The following is a 7,842-nucleotide window of genomic DNA, read 5'->3' as shown; positions in this document are numbered from 1 at the left end:
CGAGGTGAGTTCTCCTTCAGTAGGAACAGGTCTACGACACCAAGGTCGGCCCGTAGTATGATACGATAGTAGCAGAGTGTGGGTGAGGCCCGTATCCTATCTTAGCAGAGTGTTGGCGAGGCCCCTATCTTATAGTAGTAGTTGATTATGATGTATGAACAGTAGGTTAGCTTTACATATTGTCTGTGTGATACTTGTATGTTGGGTTTGGTAGTTGAGTGTGGGCGAGGCCCGTATCTCATCATAGCTGAGTGTGGGCGAGGCTCGTATCTCGAAGTAGTTGAGCATGGGCGAGGCCCGTACCTCAGAGATAGTGGAGTGTGGGCGAGGCCCGTATCTTCTAGATAGTGGAGTGTGGGCGAGTCCTGTATCTCCTAGATAGCGGAGTGTGAGCGGGGCTCGTATCTCCCAGTTAGCAGAGTGTGGGCGAGGCCCGTATCTCCACGAGTGTGGGCAAGGCCCGTATCTCCTAGTGCATGCTATGTGTAGATGGTATGTGGTAGATTGGGGAGACTCACTATGCTTCGTGCTTACTGTTTTCAGTTTTGGTTTCAGGTACTTCCACTAGCACTGGGAAGGGCTCGGGATGATCGCATGGCAACACCACAGTCTTCAGCCTGGGAGTTAGACTCTGATATTTGGACATGATACTTTGACACGAGATTTGATATGTGACATTGTTATGATATTTTGAGACATACTACTCATGGTTTTATTATGGTATTGGATATTAGGGTTTTCACAATGAATTAAAAACGAAATTTTTAGACTGTATTTTTGGGATGTTTCAAGTTGGTATCAGAGCCTTGGTTTGAGGGATTCGGACACACTTTCGGGTGTGTCTGGACTCAAACTAAGGAAATGGTATAAGGTTTTCAAAAGAAAATCATTTTCGAAAAGAACTTTTGAAAAAGATGATGGGTTTTGAGCATTCTAACACTCCTATGGTGTACATGCAACCCTAGAAACCTTGGATCTATGTTTGACTAAGATACATGCAAATAATTATTTTTCCAAGGTTCTTATCCTATCTAGCATGGCATGGGGAACTTGAATCAAATAAAGCTAGTAGAATTACTTACCTTGTAGTTGTAGTTGATTGCTTGGAGTTTTAGAGCCTAGCACCAATAGTGTGGATGCCTCAAATGGAAATCACAAATCGCCACAAACTTGGAACTTTGAGAGAATAGTAATCACCTTTCTTGAAATCGGCCCTCTTAATTTACTCACCACAACTCGTGTGATTTCAAGAACCAAAGCCTCCTTTATATAGTGTGGTGGATTAGGGCTACATCCATGTAAACCCTAATACCCATGTCTTTTCATTTCCATGAGATCCATGGGTTAAAGCTCCATGGAGTATCCATGGACTTTCCATGCAAGCCTAGCCCATTCCAAATAAGCATTAGCCCACACTATATAAATACAAGAGCCCATATTTAATTAGTAATACTTTTGATCTCTAAATTAATTCTAGATTAATTATAGATCAATACTAATTAAATAATATGATTTTATATTAATATATTGGAACTTATAATATATTAATAAATCATAACTTATACTATTCTCAAACGATTATCCATAAATTGTTCGGGTGAAGTGCAACCCAAATGGACCATGACGGGTCGGGTCAAGTACATACCAAATATAGTTATGGACTTAGACACTATATCCAACAGTCTCCCACTTGGATAAGTCTAATAACTATAGTTGCAAGTATGACTTCAGGAACCGATCAGCAATCGTAGCTCTTTAAACTCTGTTGAACTATGAAGCGCCATTTTAGATAAGTGATCATATAATCCTCTGTTCTAGATATCAACCGGACAAATACATGGAACATGGTCTAGCTTATTGTCCAACATTTGTTTCCCGATTTCTGATTTGTTTGACATAGAACTTAACTGAACACATCAATTTAGTTCTGACCGGGCCCGGTACATAGGTCAAAACAAAATCATCGAGGGGCCCAAATATCGCTTCTAATCCTAGAAGGAACAGATAAACTTCGACTCATATGTTTGCTCTACTACTTGTTGAACTACACACAAAGGCACAGTTTATAACATCGAGTTACCAATGCATTTTCGTGCAATCAATGCATAACCAACTCATAGGCAACTAATCATATCTCTAGGTTTGAAGACTTATATGATATTACCGTCTCACGATCACTCGAGATAAATTCCATGAAGTGATACAAGTGAGCGTGGGTTGAATCCAATACTCAGAACTTATGAGCACTCATGAGTGTTGTAACCCCGCTTTGTCTAACATCTTAGACCTCTACAAGCCAACCCATGACAGTCTTGATTCATATCTACTTCCAACATATGACCGACTGTGGAGATTTTGAATAATATGATATAAACCATAACATAATTATTCTGGAAGTCAAAACATGCAAAAAGAAATAATAGTAAACGATTGACAAGAGATAGCAACACTTTACTCATAAATAACAGCTTTTATTTATCATCAAATGTCAATTACATTTTACAAATTTCAAGATTATCTAACTACTAAAACTAATATCATCCTTCAGCCCTATGCTCCGAGCATGCTGGAGATGCTTAGCCCGAGTCAGTCCCTTCGTGAGGGGATCTGTTGGGTTCTTATCCGGTGATACCCTCTTAGTTTCGAGGATTCCTTCTTCTATTCGATGTCTGATGAAGTGATATTTTCTGTCAATGTGTCTGGATCTCCCATGATCTCTTGGTTCCTTGGCTAAGGCAACCGCACTATTGCTGTCACAGAAAATCTCCATTGGCTCCTTTATAGCCGGTACAACTCCAAGGTCTCCGATGAAGTTCTTTAGCCATATAGCCTCCTTTGTTGCCTCACTTGCTGCTATATACTCTGATTCACAAGTGGAATCAGCCACTGTCTCATGCTTGGAACTTTTCCAAGTAATTGCCCCTCCGTTTAGAGTAAAGACCCAGCCCGACTGAGAGCGGAAATTATCCCTGTCAGTCTGAAAGCTAGCATCACTGTACCTTACAACTCTCAAGTCCTCACTGCCACCGAGGGTAAGGACCCAGTCCTTAGTCCTCCGTAGGTACTTGAGGATATTCTTTACCGCAGTCCAGTGTGCCTTGCCAGGGTTCCCCTGATACCTGCTAACCATGCTCAAAGCAAAGGCTACATCAGGTCGAGTACACGTCATATCATACATGATCGATCCTACAGCTGAAGCATAAGGTATTCGACTCATTTCTGCTATCTCAGCCTCAGTACTAGGGCTTTGTGTCTTACTCAATCTGGCGTTACTCTGGATGGGTAACTCTCCTTTCTTGGAGTTATGCATGTTGAACCTTTTCAACACTTTGTCCACATAGGTGCTTTTACTAAGTCCAATTAGTCTTTTACTCCTGTTTCTCAAAATCCTTATCCCTAGGATATAGGCAGCTTCTCCAAGGTCCTTCATAGCGAAACACTTCCCAAGCCAGGGCTTTACTTCCTGCAGGGTTGGGATGTCATTTCCTATGAGTAGTATGTCATCCACATACAGTACCAAAAAGCTGACTATACTCCCACTAGCCTTGATATAGACACAAGATTCATCTTCACTCCTTGAAAAGCCAAATTCTTTGACTTTCTCATCAAAGCAAAGATTCCATCTGCGAGGTGCCTGTTTTAATCCATAAATGGATTTCTCGAGCTTACACACTCTACTGGGGTACTCTGTACTGACAAAACCCTCTGGCTGAACCATGTAACCATCTTCAGCCAAGTTTCCATTAAGGAAAGCGGTTTTGACATCCATTTGCCATATTTCATAATCATGAAATGCAGCAATGGCTAACAGAACCCTAATAGACTTAATCTTGGCCACTGGTGAAAAGGTCTCATCATATTCAACTCCCGGAGTTTGAGAATAACCCTTTGCAACCAGTCGTGCCTTATAAGTGTGTACATTACCATCCATGTCGGTCTTCTTCTTGAAGATCCATTTGCACCCAACTATCTTACGATCAGGTACATTGTCAACCAAGTTCCAAACTTGATTGTCATACATGGACTGTATCTCGCTATCCATAGCCTCTTTCCATTTAGCAGCCTCAGGGCCTGCCATGGCTTCCGTGTAGCTATTAGGCTCATCCAGATTTACCAGTGTGTTATCACTGATAAGTGTCTCACCTTCTGCAGTAATATGAAAACCATAATAATGCTCAGGTGCATTCCTAACTCTGGTGGAACGCCTCAGAGGTATAGATTCTTTAGTCGGCTCAACAGGAGTTTCCTCCTCAGGTTGAGGGCTAGGGTTTGAGGTTCCTTCACCACTTGACTTTTGAATTTCCTCAAGGTCAATTTGCCTCCCACTGTCTCCTTGGCTCATGAATTCTCTCTCTCTCGAAAGAATCCTAATCTTGCTACAAAGACCACATTATCATTGGGTCTGTAGAAGATGTAACCAAAGGATTTCTGTGGGTAGCCGATGAAAATACACCTTTTGCTTCGGGGTTCGAGCTTATCATGAGTCTCGCGTCTCACGAAAGCCTCGCAACCCCAAATCTTGATGTGGTCTAGATTGGGAACATTTCCAGTCCACACCTCGTGAGGTGTTTTGGCAACCTTCTTTGTAGGGACTAGATTAAGGATATGGGTGGCAGTCTCTAAGGCATACCCCCAAAATGAGATTGGTAGCGAAGCTCGACTCATCATGGAACGAACCATGTCCAACAAGGTCCGATTGCGCCTCTCAGCTACACCATTCAACTGTGGTGTCCTAGGAGGTGTCAATTGTGAGACAATCCCACATTCCTTAAGATAGTCAAGGAACTCAGTACTAAGATACTCACCACCACGATCGGATCGAAGCATCTTAATGTTCCTGCCCAACTGATTCTCCACTTCTTGCTTAAACTCTTTGAATTTCTCAAAGGTTTCTGACTTATGCTTGATTAGGTAGACATATCCATATCTACTAAAATCATTAGTAAAAGTCACATAGAACCGATTAGCATCTCTTGTGGCGGTTCTGAAGGGTCCACACACATCCGTGTGTATGAGGTCCAACAAACCTTCACCCCTAGCACAAGTGCCAGTAAAAGGTGACTTTTTCATTTTACCAAGCAAACAAGATTCACAACTATCATCTGACTTTAGGTCAAATGACTCCAAGACTCCATCCTTTTGGAGTTGGCCTATGCGTTTCTTTCTTACATGTCCAAGACGACTATGCCATAAGGATGCTTTATCTAAGCTAGTGGAAGAGTTAATACACAATACATTATTTCCTAGACTATCTACAACAGATACAGTTTCATACACGCCATCACAAGGTAATGCTTTAAAATAAAGAACATTATTAGAGAAAGCATCAATACTACCATTATTATTATCAAAATAAAAGGTAAAACCTTGTTTATACAATGCATGAAAGGAAATAACATTTCTTGCCATTTCTGGCGAATAATAACATTTATTCAAATCTAATGTAAACCCACTATTTAGCACTAAGGAATAAACTCCTATCTTGGTGACAGGTGAAGCTTTCCTGTTTCCCATGATCAAGTTTATCTTTCCCTGCTTCACATTCTCACTTCTTTTTAGTCCCTGCAAATCACAACATATGTGAATACCACAACCTGTATCAAGGACCCAAGACTTAGAATGAGGTGAGTTATTAGACAATATAGTGTATATACCTGCATGGTTGGGTTTTACTTTCCCATCCTTCAAATCTTGTTGGTACTTTGGGCAGTTTCGCTTCCAGTGCGACTTTTCATGGCAATAGAAGCATTCAGCCTCATTAGGGTTAGCAGAAGGAGTGACAAAACCTTTCTTGGTTTTGCTTGAAGAGGAGCCTTCAAGGGTCTTACCCTTGGTACCCTTAGAAGAGTTCTTTCTCTTCTTCCCTTTGCCATGCCCGATTGCCAAGACATTGGTCGCAGTTGGAGTAAGAGTAGGAGTAGTAACAACTGACTTACCCTTTAGACCACTTTTGGCGGTCTTCAAGAGTCCTTGAAGTTTGATGAGGGTGACTTCTTCCTTGTTCATGTGATATGTCATGCGGAATTGATCATAACACGATGGCAAGGAGTGCAAAATGATGTATATTGCTAACTTCTCAGGGAAGTTCACATTCAGCTTCAGTAAACGGTCCACATACCTTTGCATTTTCTGCATGTGGCCCGTGATGGGTCACCATCCTTCATTCGGGTTGTTATCATGGAGGAGATTATTTCATATCGCTCTTGACGAGCACTTTGATGGTAGCGGTCCATCAAGTCCTGGTGCATCTCAAAAGGATAATAGTCCTCATAGGACTTTTGGAGCTCGGCTGTCATGGTGGCCATCATGATGCATGCCACTTTTGTAGCATCTCTTTCATGTACCTCATATTCAGCAAGCTCTTCAGGAGTAGCAGTTGGCTCGGGTACCTTCAGCTCCTTGTCGAGAACATATTCTTTGTTCTCATACCGAGTGACCATCCTGATGTTTCTGATCCAATCTGTAAAGTTGGACCCATCAAAGATGACTCTCCCACAAAGATTCATGAGAGAGAAGGAGCTAGTAGGGTTTGAGCCAGAAGCATTGTTATTGGAAGACATCTGAAAAGAAGAGGTAATAGATTAGATTAGATATAGAGATAGTCCTTAACAAAACACCCAAATGTAATATTAAGGCTAGGACCCAACACAATATTTTATAACTTAGAAGAGGGATGCCATAATCTAAGCTATAAGATATTTGAAGGTAGTTGAATGACGATTCACCAATTTCCACCATGAAAAACGAAATATTTAATTAGGTTTTAATTGGTTTAGAAACTCCTAGATTCTTTGAGATTCATTGAACTTTCTTCAATGGTATGTTTCAATCTCGAGTGTGCCCTTCACATTTTGTGACTGGGATGCCGAGGATCACAAAACAAGGTGTGAAGTAACCATGCAAATTACTTGGTACCCTTAATGTATTACCCCTCAATCGATGTGCCGGTTAATCACACACACTCCATCGATACTATGCAAGCCTAGCCCATTCCAAATAAGCATTAGCCCACACTATATAAATACAAGAGCCCATATTTAATTAGTAATACTTTTTATCTCTAAATTAATTCTAGATTAATTATAGATCAATACTAATTAAATAATATGATTTTATATTAATATATTAGAACTTATAATATATTAATAAATCATAACTTATACTATTCTCAAACGATTATCCATAAATTGTTCGGGTGAAGTACAACCCAAATGGACCATGACGGGTCGGGTCAAGTACATACCAAATATAGTTATGGACTTAGACACTATATCCAACAAAAGAAACTTAAAAAGAGAAAAGAGTTTTGAAAAAGAGAAAAGGGTGTGGTGCATGCAATCAGCTGAGCTCAAGTAAGTACTCCCAATTTACCCATACAAGTTTATGTGAAGATTTTCAGTTTAGTAAGAACAGTATGCTAGATTAGGACTAAGGATCTAGGAAGGATGCCTTATGTGCCTGCTATATGTGTTTCAGCTTTATGAGAATTGCATGCTAGTACAGATTAGTCAGGAGGATAGCCTGAGTAGTATATGTTTGATTATGTGCACTCGATGTCCGAATGCTGCTTGCTTTGTGCTTTTAGGAGTTCTAGCTGTTTTTCACTAACTAGTAAACAAATATGTTAAGTTACATATTGCAAGGACTAAATAATTCCAGAAGGTTAGGTCTAGCCCTATTTCGCAACTCTTGTTTGAGTCCAACCGTTGTAGGGTAGGACCTCTCATTCGAAGAATTATCTAGTCTGAGTGATATGTAATAGTATTTGCGAGCTAGTTAGAGGAAGAAAGCGGGGAATTCTTACGCAGCCGATGGCGGAGAGTGGGTTGGTGATAACCATAG

This window comes from Lactuca virosa, chromosome 2 (genome assembly GCF_052849685.1).
Source record: "Lactuca virosa cultivar CGN04683 chromosome 2, Lactuca_virosa_CGN04683_v6, whole genome shotgun sequence".
NCBI lineage: Eukaryota > Viridiplantae > Streptophyta > Magnoliopsida > Asterales > Asteraceae > Lactuca > Lactuca virosa.
The sequence above is the reverse complement of the archived record's forward strand: the minus strand, read 5'-3'. Positions refer to the sequence as shown.